The 14,777-nt window shown below is 33.2% G+C and overlaps 1 long non-coding RNA gene across 1 annotated transcript; it reads right to left on the reverse strand.

The window, feature by feature from the left end:
* Positions 1 to 68: 68 nt before the first annotated feature.
* LOC127158872 (uncharacterized) lies at positions 69 to 12,665 on the reverse strand. Its single transcript, XR_007826298.1, has 3 exons — positions 12,630 to 12,665; positions 5,314 to 5,562; positions 69 to 272 (listed from the first exon to the last, which is right to left on the reverse strand). It is a non-coding gene; the product is annotated as an uncharacterized LOC127158872 (long non-coding RNA).
* Positions 12,666 to 14,777: the final 2,112 nt, after the last annotated feature.

The raw sequence follows: 14,777 nt of genomic DNA on the forward strand, positions 1-14,777 counted from the left end.
AGAGCTGAAATGTGATGATTGTGGTCTTCCATCTCTCTGTCCTTTACATAAGTACTGTCCCGCATCAGTTGAAATAGCTTTTACAATACTGAGAGTGTCTCCATTTACAGTGTAATGATCAGACGTCTGTAACACTGGATTGTCTCTGTTGCCTTTATACCACTCATATCTCCAATTACTGTGATCAGGCTTTATCTCACACTTTAGATTGACTGTCTCTCCAGTGAATACAGGACTGTCTGGTATCACAGTCAATGTAGATGTGGGTAAATCTGTGAACAGAAGAAAACAGACTCTGGAAAACTGAATATGTGATTTAATGTAGTTGATGGTGATACAGTAATGAGTAAAATGTGATACATTATGTCAAAAGCTGTGATTTTTTTTCTCCTTTTAATTGGTTTACTTCTTTTATCAAATTAACTGGATTTTGAAAGGTTGAAAATGTTTGAAAAGTTATTAAAGTGCCCCTATTATGCCTTTTCAAATATGACCTTTCCTGTAGTGTTTCATGTAGCTGTATGTGAACATAAACTATCTACAAAGTTGTGAAGCCGAGAGTGCACGATAAATAAAGTTATTGTCTATCAAAAAAAAGAGTCGGCTCACATTTGCCTGAACGAGTCGTCAGGATTTCGAATCTTTTTCTGCTACGGCCACACGTCACGAAGTAACACATTTGCATAATGTCCACCCACGTTATACGTTGCGAACAACTTGCCCGCCCATAAATTTCCATGTGGTTTACGTCACATGGAAATTTACACGTACATTATAGGGAAGACGCTGTATCTTATACTGTGAGTAAAATTGTTTTATATTTACTTCCAAAAGATGATGAATCTACAAAGATTGTATTTTCTAGCGATCGTTCAAAATAAGTAGTTGTGTATGTTATGTTGTGTAACAACCCTGCACATGTCATGCTAACCGACTAAATCACGCTTTGTAGTTCTGTTGTTCAGCTGTGGACCCACTGTAGTCTGACAATTTGTGACTGATGCAGCTTGACTGTCTGTCTGTCTCTTTAGTTGGAGTAATGATAAAGGATGGCGCACAAAGCAGCTTTCACACCGAATGCGGAAAGGACTGTGCTATGAAACCCATTCGTTTTAATTGCTTCCGCTGCGCAAGGATGGCTTGTTTTTGCCTCGACCAAAGCGCACGCGCAGTGGAGCACGCACGCCGCAGACAAAGTTTAAATGAGTTGTTCAAATGAACTTTTGCCGCTGCGCTCTGAAGGGCTGCACTGAACCCAGCGGCCAGCGCAGCGCTTTCCACGTTCGGTGTGAAAGCCGCTTTAATGCATTATACAGTGTTGAAGTTTACAACATAGAGGTGTGCCCGGTTCGCTTACATAAGCAAATTGCGAGCACTTTCCACGGTAGACCGTGCTAACTTGTGGATCAGCCACTTCAGCCGTTTCATCGTCAGACTCTGGCTGGAAATGTTATGGTAAAATCGATGCCATCTTTTCTATGTATTTACAAGTATCCAGGGCTGTCAGTTAGTTATGGCAATGGGCGTTTCGTTCTCCGACACGCCGTACGCGGTAAACCAATCATAAAGGACTGCGCCATCTGACCAATCACAGCAGTGAGGGCTCACGGAAAGGAGGGGTTTAGAGACACTGATTCTTCGAACTGCTTCGCACGAGTCGTTTATGAATAATTTAGAAATAGGGTAAAATTAAATCTATTTTTGGAGAAAACTAAAGTGTTTTTTGACCTTGCATACATGTAAACCTGTTTTGGGAGTCCATTAAAACAATATTAGCAACCTTTAAAATGGCATAATAGGGGCACTTTAAACATTACTGAACAGTTCCTGTTCTGGACAGTAGGTGGAACTGTTTTCAGTCAGAGGTTTAAATTTTCAAAGCATTTATTAAACATGACGACATACTGTATAAGCTTAGAATGTTTTTAATCTCTGTATATGTATGTGTATTATTAACTATATCAACTAACTTCACAACTTTCACTGATCAATTTGTGATCAACTTGTTTGAAAACAGATGTGACATCATTAGTGAACAGCCAATCAAACGCCTTGAAACTGTGATTCACTTCTCATGAGTGCCAATCACTGCCAAAGATTAAACGACTGAAAAATATGAACAATTTAGACACATTTACACAGAAAGATGAAAAGAGCTGCCCATGAAAGAGGACAACTTAAAGAAAACACATCAGTGAAAGTATCAACAAAGTCAGATCAGATTGGTTTGGTTTTGTCAACTCAAGACTAATCCTGTAATCCTGAGTTTGTTGAACCACCATCATGATACAAACCACAAACATGTGTTTCACAAAAGCATCATTAGAAAACAGATACAAGTTCCATTAAACTCTATTGGTAAAGACAGAAACTGTGATCATAGATGCTTTTGGGAAACAAACCTCAGTTAAACTTTATTTCAGTAAAGTTCTTATTGGGAATGAACAGAGGTTTAGATGTTGATATTGTGTAGAAAATGTTTAATTTAAAGTCACCACATGGTCAGTGTTTGCTTTAGTTGGGCTCTTGACCCTTAACTTCTTTAACATGACTTTTCTATTTTTCTTTTTCTGGCTGCTGTAATTGTGTTTATAAGCCACATTTGTTATGGTTAAAAAGCCAAAATAAATGAGATCAGCTGATGATGGTTGATTCTAGAGTTTAATATATGTGTGATGTGTTATTAATCTTGTTAGATTAACTTAGTTTGATAATAATGTTTTTGAATGAGTTTAAAAACACAAGTCTTGTATTTTCTTCTTCTTCAAGACTTCTTCTTCTTCTTCTTCTTCTTCTTGACAATTTTTTAAAATGTATCTCCTCCTAGAGCTTTTAAGCTACAGCCACCAAACTCGGCCCAGACCTGCAGATTGGTCTGACTCTTAGTATTTTGCTTATTATATCTTTTCAGACTGATCCGGCTTACGGTGAATTTTTTCGTAAACCAGACCGTCAAAACCACCAAAAAATCCCATAGACTTACATTGACGGAATGTTCAGATAAGCCAGCTCCAACTGTCAAAATTCAAATCTAAACTCCAAGAATCCTTTGAGACTAAATGAAGCTTCACTTCTATGTACTATTACTAATCTATTTAAACTCATTCAAACTCATCTAATATTTCTAATCTATTTAAGTCATGTTAGCAGTATGCTAATCAGGCTAATTATGCCAGCAACATGCTAGTAACATGTTAATCATGGTAGTAACATGCTAATCATGCTAGAATTATGCTAGTAACATGCTAATAATTCTAGAAACATACTAGTAACTTGCTAACCATGTTAGAATCATGCTAGTAACATGCTAATCATACTAGAAACATGATAACAACATGCTAATCATGCTAACAGCTTGCTAATCATACTAGAGTCAGGCTAGTAACATGCTTATCATATTAGAAACATGCTAGCAACATGCTAATAACTTGCTAATCATGGTAACAATATGATAGTAACACCATAGCAATCACCCTGAGTACCCTAGCAACCACCTAACAACACCTTAGCAACCACCCTGGGTACCCTAGCAACCACCTAGTAACACCCTAGCAAACACCCTGAGTACCCTAGCAACCACCTAGCAACAACTTAGTAACCATCCCAGGAAGCATAGCAACTGCATAGTTACACCCTAGCAACCGCCTGACAACACCTTAGCAACCGCCTAGCAACACCCTAGCAACCATCCTGGATACCCTAGCAACCGCGTAGCAACACCCTAGCAACCATGCTGAGTACTCTAGCAACCATGCTGAGTACCCTAGCAACCACATAGTAACACCATAGCAACCAGCCTGAGTACCCTAGCAACTGCCTAGCATCACCCTAGCAACCACCCTCGATACCCTAGCAACCGCCTAGCAACACCTTAGCAACCAGCCTGAGTACCCTAGCAACTGCCTAGCAACACCTTAGCAACCACCCCGGGTACCCTAGCAACCACATAGTAACACTCTAGAAACCTGCTCCTCTGAGCAACTTTTTAGCAACACCTTAGCAACTGCCCTAGCAACCACCCTGGATACCCAAGCAACCACACAGCAACACCATATGTATCTGTTTTTCTAATAGACTGTATTGCCTTCAAAATTTCTTTAATCTTTCAAACTATTTTAAACTGAAAACAGTCAAACTTACCTTAAAACTTTCTGGCTAGGCTTTTTCAAGCCAACGTAAAGTTTGTCTACGAACTTTACTGTCTAGTTAATCTCATGTTATTGATTATAGTAGTTTGATAATAATGTTTTTTTGAGTTTAAAAACACAAGTCTGTATTATTCAGACACACACAGACAACATGAATCAGTGAATGAACCTCAACAATGATGACAAGCAACATAAAGCTTCATGCTGCAGTGCATCATGGGAACCACCATAATACAAACTCATCCATGACTCCCAGCATGCACTGCAACATGAATAATATATACAGTTGAACTGTTTTAGTATTTTTCTTATTATTTGCTTTTATTTTGCTGTTGTTTTGTTGTGACTTTAGCTTGTTTTATGTTCAGAGTTGATCTGTTTATGTGAATTTGTTGATTGTCATGATTGTTGAGATTCATGCACTGATTCTTAATGTCTGTGTGTGTCTGAATCTTTCAGTGCTTCAAACATTTTTGTGCACAATGTGTTTGAAAAGTCCTTCAGATCACTGCTGGATCTCTTGCTTTAGTATCACAGGGTTTGTGTTGTAAAACTGTATTAATAACAGAGATCTGTGAATTACACTATTTTATGATGATATCATCATAAATAATAGCCAAAAATCACATAATCGCTTTCGATTTTAGCGTTCTGTGCAACAAATAATGTTTTTAAACAGACAGTGTTACAAAAGACAGACTAAGACTAAGTCAAAGGCCAAGAGTTCAACTAAATCAATTTCTATTATGGTGATTTCAAATTAAACATCATTTTCAGTAAAACCCTCATCATCTAAACCTCTGTTCATTCTCAACAAGAACTTGTATACAAATGCAAGTGGTAACTACATTAAATGCTTAAGTTAATGTGAGATTTTGAGGTTTGAGCCTTATATATATCTTAAAGTACTTTAAAAAATATATTGCGAGTCTCTGATTACTAATATAGATTAAATGTGCACATTAATGCAGACAAAACATATTTTCTATGGATTATCATTTACTAAAATGAATATAAAATCTAGGTCTTTTTTTTTTTTTTTTCTTTCTTTCTTCTGTCTCTAAACAGAAACAGCACTGTGGTAACATAAGTTAAATGCTGCAGACAATACAGTGTTAAGAAAAACAAACAGTGATTCTGTTGAAGAACAAATGAACACACTCACCTGATACTGTCAGTTTAACTCCATCACTGGAGTCTGACTGAGATCCATCACAGCTGTACACACCACTATGAGACTGATCCACAGATGAGATTATATATTTCTGGTCTTCTGCACTGTGAACTGTTTTTCTGTCTTTATACCAGCTGTACCACCAGTCTCCTGTCTGCTGTATGTCACATGTGAGAGTGACTTTCTCTCCTCTGAACACATTTTTATCAGGATGAACATGAACTACAGGTTTGGGTTTCTCTGTGAAATGATCAAACAACACACTTCATGTGTTAAAACTCAAAATGAGGTTTTCACTTTCAGTCAGCAGTACAGTATCTGTTCTGACCAGCAGGTGGAACTATTTTCATCCACAGATTTCAACAAACTATTATTTATAGCAGATGAGACAATAATGGGCATCAACACAATCAAACTGAAAAATGATGTCTGTGTCTGTTCTCAGTCTTTCATCTCTTACACATTTTCATAACAAAGCCATATTGAATGAATAACACTACAGATAGTAGATGCACAAGATCTTACAGACACACAGTCATTAATTACAGTGACAATTGTTGCATTAATCTAGCTTGCTCTTCTAAATTTAACATTCATTATTAAAATAAAATAATAAAACTTTATTTAAAGGACCAATTCTCACTATTAATTAATTGTTTATTAGCATATTGGCTATTATAATTACTTACAAAGCACGTAATAATGCTAAATAATAAACATAAAAAAAAAAGTATTATGAAATGAACATATTAGGTGAATAAATAAATAAATAACAATAATAATAAAAATAAGTAATGAAAAAAATTATAGAATACATTTAATAGTAAATAAATAACTAAATAAGTAACATTACAAAATCAGTGAATAAATGCATTTAATAACTTAATTTTATTTTTTTATTAGTATATTTTTACTTGATACAGTTAACAAATAAACTATAACATAAAGTAAATAATACATTTAATGCAAACTTAATGAAATTAAGTATAATAAATAATGAAGCGAACAGTGCATAAATCAAGTGAATAAATATATTACTAAAAATTAAATAATGAAAAAAATAGAATAAATGTAATAGAAAATAAATAACTTCAGTAACATTATAAAATTAGTGAATAAATTCATTTAATAAAAACTTTTTTTCATTACTTAAAGTGTTTCATAAATGTATTTAATTAAATTTATAATTTATTTTACTCAGTTTTTTTTTTTTACTTACACTGTAAAAAAAATCCGTAAAAATACAGTACAATATACCCTAATAATTACAGGAAATTGTCCCTTTTTGGTTTTTACAGGTGTTTTTCCGTATTTTTGAATTACGCTTTGCATTGTGGGAACGAGAACGTTGGTGGCTTACATAGGCGCGAAAACAGAGAAGAGAAGACGCAGAGATTTTTTCGGTCAAAGTTTCATTTTAATGTCGGCTTTTGAATTTGGGAAACATGTTTTTCATATACTCTTCGTGGTAAACGAGTTAAATGTCACATAAATTGTTTATGTAAGGTTAACTTAGTTGCTGTCTGGCTTGTTTGGCAAATGAACGTCGGAGCCGTCACACATCTTCCTCGTGGAGTTTTCTGCCAAATGAGGTAAGTTTTGACCTTTTATTGTCTGTTTTACACACACGGAAGATAAAATGCAAAACACAAACTAATTCGGTAACGTTACTAGCAAGCTGTCTGTGAAGCAACTGTGTACACAGAGGCGTCGACGCGCGGCAGCCGCGCCAAAAGCCGCTTCAGGTCAGCGGTCCGGTAACGTCAGCTCCTCGAGTTATCTGTCGCACTCTAATGGACAAATGCACACGACATTATGTCAAAATGACTGTTGTGTTTCTTTCGTTTTCTTTTCTAATGACAGGACGTGAGTGCTGCTGTACTGTGAATCTCACACCTGCATTCTTATCATGGGTTTGTATTCTGTTTTATTAACAGTTTTATTTAACATTAGTGTTAAGTAACAGAAAGAAAATCGTTATTGAGTCATTTATTCTGTTGACTTTCACAACAATGTGAAGTTGTTTGCTGTCTGATGCGTCGTGTTAACGTCACCAAATTGATTGGATTGATTACTTTTGCATGTTATCATCCTTGTGTGTATAAGGTGTGTTCAAACTGCTTGTCAGTATGTATATGGTAATTCTGTAATGTCTTTTGTGTTTAAGGTGATGGGCAGTTCAAGATTGATGTCATTCAAGAAGTTAATGACCACTGTTGAGGTTGTGAGCTACAAATACCCAGAGGAGGCAGCGCTTACATTGGAATTCTTACAGAAGTAAGCAACACGTATGTTATGAAATGTCTATCTGTTTATTTAATTGAAAATAATGAAGTATATTGTAAGACACAGATGATCTGATAAGCTCGTTTGACAGATGTAAATGGAGACCATTGGACATGTAAGTTAAGCAATTTATAAACAAATATTTTAATTGACAAGTATTAGAGTTAACAGTTAATTTAATGAACTTAAAATACTGTATGATTGATTTTCCATCTCCAACCTGCATGTTACTCTGTAGTTCAGTTTCATTCATTTCATTTTTATCATTATCCATTTCTTTTAGAATTTTCCTGTGAAGAAATCCTAAATGAGGGTTGAGGTGAAGGCAACCAGGTGGGTTTGTATTCTATTTCATTTAAGATTAATGTTCAATATTGAAAAGAAATTGAGTCTTTGAGTCATTTATTCTGTTGACTTTTACAACAATGTGAAGTTGTTTGCTGAACACGCCTTCAAAGGTGTTCAAAGATGCTTGTCATTATGTATATGGTCATTTTGTAATGTCTTTTTTGTTTAAGGTGATGGGCAGTTCAAGATTGCTGTCCTTTGAGAAGTTAATGAACAAATCTTCTTTCCTGTTGCGGTTGTGAGCTACAAAATACCCAGAGGAGGCGGCACTTACTCTGGAGTTCATACAGAAGTAAGCAACACGTATGTTATAAAAAGTGTATGAAGCATTTGGTCGTGTTGCTGTTTATTTAGTTGAAAATAATGAAGTATATTTTAGGACATAGTTGATTTGACGAGCTCATATGACCGATGCAAATGAAGACTATTGGAAATGTAAGTTAAGCAATGTGTAAACAATTGGAAAGTATTATGGATTGCAGTTGATTTAATGAACTTAAAATACTGTATGACTACTTTTCCACTCCAACCTGCATATTACTCTGTAGTTCAGTTTAATTCATTTCATTTTTTTGTCATATCCATTTCTTTTAGAATTTTCCTGTGAAGAAATCCTGAACGTGGTTTGAGATGAAGGCAGCCAAGTGGCTATGCAGTCCTCCAAGACTCTTGCATGAACAATTTCAAAAATCCATGTAATATTTGAGTTTTTAAATTGAAAAAAATGGCACTTGCATTAAACATTCAGTTAAATGGTAAAGAATACATCCCATATAATGAATTGCATCACTTCAATGATATTTCTGTTATAATGAACTTCAAAATTCTGTTGTCAAGCCACTGGAGTCACATACTTTATACCTTTCTGGACCCTGAAAATGGTAGTTGCATAGACAATCAATAGAGAAACAGAAAGTACCCAGATACTCTTAATTTGTGTTCTACAAATGAATGAAAGCCTTATGGGTTTGGAATGGTATGAGTAATTAACTGAATTAACATTTTTTGTGTGAACTATCCCTCTAAACAATATTGTTTTTCTCTTATAAGAAAAACACGTTTTGAGACTTGACTTTTTACAGTTTGAAGTTTAAATTTTGTGACCACTTTTTAGTACAACACCTGTATTGTACAGATGCTTATGTTTTCTTTTATTTTTTAAATTCTGTCTGTTACTGTTTAAAGCTAAACTGTCTTTTACAATACAGCCATTTTGCCTGAGTTGACACCAGTGGCGATTTCTTTAATAGCAGGGAAGCTCAGCTGTTTATAATGTCACAAAATTAATGGTCAAATTATGTACTATTGTATTAACATTTTATTGACTAAAATGCGTTAGAAAACGTTCATCTCAAAGACGAGTTCGTTCAGAATCAACAGATATAGCAGGTCACAAAACTTGATTTTCTTAAATCATTTAGCGTTAATGAAAATAGTTGAAGCCCAAAATATATTTATATAAAGAAATGCTTTGAACAATTTTTTCAGTGCTTTGAAACTAGACGGTCAAAATAATAAACAAATTATGTCCCGCCCACGGACGCTCATATAAATGGGGGTAAATGAAAGCAAATAAAATTGGGATGGCCTGGACTCCGAGCTTCTGCGTGATGATTGGAGGGTCTGTCGAAAGATTAAATCTCCTTTTGACTGACAGCTCCAAAAACTCAAGCAAACTAAACAATTGTCCTCAGTCCCATCGCAAATTAGGGTTGAGTCGAAATAAGAACTGCTGCAACCTATTTCTTTACAATTTAAGTTAACAAATTGCTTGATTTTCATCAAACATTTCACACAATTATACACCACATTCGGAGCTTGTTTCACTTTTACAGAGTTTAATATTTTTTTTAGATCGTTTATCAGCTGACTCAAGTTCATATTTAATGATCCATCGCTAACCAATACCTATATATATATATATAGATTAAGCACATTAAATATTAACATGGCAGATGACTATATCGTAATATAGGTAAATATAACATTTTAATTATATTTTGTTAAAATATATATATAGTAATCTTGAAAAATTTTAACATAACATCAAATGAAACGGTAAAATTATATTTCTATTAAAATACTTTATAAATAAATAAATTTATGGACCATAATAACCTTATTTAAATTGCAAAATATTTATACTATAAAGTAGCATCTGATTTAAATTAAAAAATACATCATATTTTGCATAAAAAAACTAAAGTCTGTTATATTTTACAAAACGTTTTGAATTTGCATTGTTTTACAGTTTGAATGACATTTTAAGGCACATTCTTGTGAATAAATAAATTGTACAATTTTACAGATGTTTAAAATGAGCAGGCATTTGACAGACCAGTTTGCCACTGGTTGACACATTGTTAAATGAATTGAGTATTTGATGTTGTTTAGTCCTAACCCACTTAAGTCAAACAAAAGCCATTGAATGCACTTTTAAGAATGTTTACATGAAGTAAAAATAAACCATGTTCAATTTGTATATTGTGCTGGATTTATTTGCTTTATGTATATATAAATATATAAATATACCATTAAAACAGAAAAAGTCCTGTTTGCCAGTACCGTTATTTTTTTTTTTATTTTATAGATAATAAAATTATAAAATGAAGTAAATAAATACATGTAATAACTTAATGATATTAAGTATAATAAATAATGAAGCTAACATATAAAGTGAATAAATAAATAGATTTAATAAAATTAAGTAATGGAAAAAAAAAATAGAATACATTAAATATAAAATAAATTACTAAAGTAATATGGAGGGCCAAATTATTCAAAATTAAATAATTAAATAAATGCTGAAATATATAAATAAATCGTGCATGCACGCCAACAGGTGTCACGTCAGGATCAAAGTTTACAATAACGGATGTGAATGCAGTATTCGTAATGACCCATGACAGATTAATTCATTGTGTTTCCTAGTGTGTTTCCGCGACATCCGGTGACATTCCGCGACACTGATACAATCCATCGTCACAGTCACACAAGCAAATACATACAAATCAATTCCGCGATGTAACTAATCCTACATTTGATAGAAACGCTGCATCAATGAAATATCGTTGTGCAGTTAAGTGCATGTGTGAACATGTTCAGTAAGAGTTTCAGTGTCAGTGGCACGTGTCTCTCTGTGTTGATACATGTCAGTGAAAACCGGAAGTGTACCAATGGCGTGTACCAATGACTTCCGTGCGTCAGATGTCATGTCACTTCATCTGCAAGAGTCAACGACAGATCTTTTACTGTACCATCCTCCATCAGCTATAGCTCGTGATGCGAAAACATGAAAAAGGCGCCTGAACTAGAAAGACCAAAGTAATTGAGTAATTTGGCCCTCCATAAGAAAGTAAATAACCGCAAAGTCAAAATAAATAGAATAAATAAATTAAAAAATGCATAAATAAATAAATAAATAAATAACATTAAATAAAAATGCATTTAAGAAATAATTAAATAAATATTTTAAATTAATATATTTTATTCAAATAAATAAAATGCATTTATTTATGCTTTTGAAATTAAATGATGCACTAAACGATTTATTTATAATTTCAACATTTATTTAATTATTTAACACTTAGTGCACTTCCATAAAGTAAATAAAAAGTACATCATAGAATTTTAAAAGAAAATAAATAACTAAATTAATATATAAAATGCATTTTAAGAACTTAATTTCAGTTTTTATTAATCTTAAGAACATGCATTTGCTAAATGCATTTGTTTTTATTTGAAATCAATGAATTTAAACAAAACTGCACTAAATAACTTTACTTTCAGTACACTTAGTGCACTTCCATAATGTACTTAAAGTGCTCTGTTTCAACACAAAAACTTTGTACTTAATAACTAAAAATTATTTTTAGTAGTACTTAAGATAATCTTAAGAACATCCATGTTTACTCAACTGCACTATTTTGGGACACCATGAATTTGAATAAAATGTCTTTTAAAATACTTACAATCAAAAATTACCATGTCAAAAAAACAACTTTCTTCCAAAAAAAAAAAAAAAAAAAAAAGTAAAAAAATTAAATGTACTGTAATAATGTTAATATTACATTTATTAAAATGACTGTAAATGTAATTCTTTTAAATATAAACACCCATAGATTGAAAGGATAATTACACTGTTACCACATAGATACAACAATGCAGCACAGATATGATATGTAATGTACAAACAAACAAAACAGTGTCTCTTTATAGTCTTTATCTGACTATAATTTGATTTCAGTTGAATTATGCAACTGCTTATTTTCCAGTCTCAAATACTAAAAAATAAAATAAAATTAAAAAAAAAAAAAAAAAATTGTCAGACCAACAGAATTACCCCAAATATTTTCCCAACTAGTCAAACACAGTCGTCTGAACATTACAGCATGAATAAATTACGCAGTTACTGTTACAGGATTATTATTATTATTATTATTATTATTATTATTATTATTATTATTATTATTATATTATTATTTTATTATTGTTGTTGTTGTTTTGTCATTATTATTATTTGTTTGTAATGTGATGTAAAGAGCTCATATTTTAACAATTGTTGATTGTGATCATTTTTAAGTTTTCTCAACCTTTTTTTTTTTCTGTGTAATTACTGTTAGTCACATTTGTTCAACAAAGAAAATCAAATGTACTGCAGTATTACACAGTACCTTCAGTGAATCCAGACTGGATGAAGGACATCAGCACTACAAGCAGAAGAAACACAGATATGAAACATTTCCATTCGATCAACAATGCAAATCACACACTGAAATGACTAAAGTAAATGTAATGTACACTTTATGTATAAAAGACTTACACATGCAAACACATTACAAGTAAATATTAAAGTTAATGTGGTTAACGTTTTACACCACTGATTCTTCACTGGAACAGAACAAACTATAGAAGTCCAAACCACATTAGGTCAAAGTGTTTGAGAAACACACACCCTCACTTCCTGTTTGACGCTGACAACACCAACTTAACTGTGACTTTATAGTGGCCAAAACAATTTGAACACTTAGTGTGTTTTAGGAAAATGTTACCGACTTTATTTCAGAATAGTGACATATTTCCAACTGAAACAGAATATTGAATATAGGGCTGGTTTTATTTTAGTGCTGCTCCTCTCTGTCTCTCACTCATGACAACATAACAGTTTGAAGACTGTAAAGGATGTTCAGCACAATCTGTCAAACTGACGTCATCAGAGAAGGAATGTCATTACAGAGCAGTAGCAAATGTTCAGATTTTGATTAAAGATTACCAAGACTATTTTATTATTATTATTATTATTATTATTGTAAGATGTGAAATTATTTCCTCATGAATTTAAAGTCCAGGAACTCTGACAAAAACAGATGCTATGCAACAAAACAATAAAACTAATCTGGAGAAGAGATATTCAAAGAGGGCAAACAGCACCACCCCCCTTGCTCATTTATGACCCCCTTCCTCCCTCTCCTCTCCCCTCCTGCATCTCACACTTTCCCCAAAAGATTCCACTGAAAGAGTCCAAGAATGTCCATACACTACCTGTGTTGCATCTTGTGAATATGCTGCTCTTCCCCTTCATGTTTGGTATCGTTCTAAAGGTCTCCGTGCGATTGGTAAAATGGTCTCAATTTCACAGCAGTCACTTATATTATGAGGAAGACTGAACACTTTTGTAGAATTGTGTTTTGCTGCTGAGGGGTGTGTTTTCCCCTAGCGTCGGGTGAGAATCTCCAGCCAGGTGTGACCCTGGGTCATGAGATCTCCTGACAAACCAAAAGGTCTTCATGTTTTTACAATTGATTAAAAGATTTGTTTGTTTTGGTCTGGGTATATAAGTGAAGTGACAAAACACTACTGGAGGATTCTGTATTCAGAAGAACCCCACACTGTGTGTGAGTCTCTGGAGCTTTGCCTCCAAACCTCTCACATGCTGCTGTGTATCTCTCTGCGGTCAGGTGCGCATCTCCCACTCTTAGATTTATCTTTGAGTAATTGATGTTATGTATTTATTTGAACTGGAACTGAATTTAATTCTGAATTGGATTTTCATTGTTTAATTGTGTAATTGGCAGTGTTGGGGAGTAACAAGTTACAGGTAACAGAATTACGTAATTTAATTACAAAATAAATGTAATTGTAATTAGTTACAGTTACTGAGAAAAAATGTGTAATTAAATTACAGTTTTTTCACCCACCCACCCCCACTTACAGATTTAATTGACTTCTTTTAAATTGCATTGATTGCTCTAAAATGAGACACCAATGTTTCAGGAGTTTAGGACACAGAATAGGACACATGCTTATTCGATAACTGTTTTATTTCCTATTTGGTTTTATGCATAAACTTTATTTTTTAAGATTGTTTTTTCTAATAAAAAGCTAATAAAATATTATTAGTTTTTATTTTCTAATAAAAAGCTAATAAAATATTAAAGCTTAATTCAATATTATGTGTACAATTTCTTATTTCTGTCATCCTGGTATCGTGGACTTGCTCTATTGCTTCATACAAATGCAGCTGCTACCATTTTTTATTTATTTATTTTTTGTACACTGTAATGGATTATAAGATAACTAACAAACTAGTACTACTACTTCATTATTTATGTGGTGAAATGTTTGTAAGAAAAGTGCTATGACTGCACTGTATCCCTAAAATGTCTAGTCTGAACTTGCTGTTTGCTAGCAACTGATTTCTTCAGGGAAGCTTTGTGTTCAAATAATTCAACTCAGATCAGTGTTTCGTGTCTAATAATTTTGACACAAAACATCTAAATAATCTATCAAGCAGCTGTGTAATAAGTGAGATAATGTACATT

Source organism: Labeo rohita, unplaced genomic scaffold, assembly GCF_022985175.1.
Source record: "Labeo rohita strain BAU-BD-2019 unplaced genomic scaffold, IGBB_LRoh.1.0 scaffold_1751, whole genome shotgun sequence".
In the NCBI taxonomy this organism is placed as follows: Eukaryota; Metazoa; Chordata; class Actinopteri; order Cypriniformes; family Cyprinidae; genus Labeo; species Labeo rohita.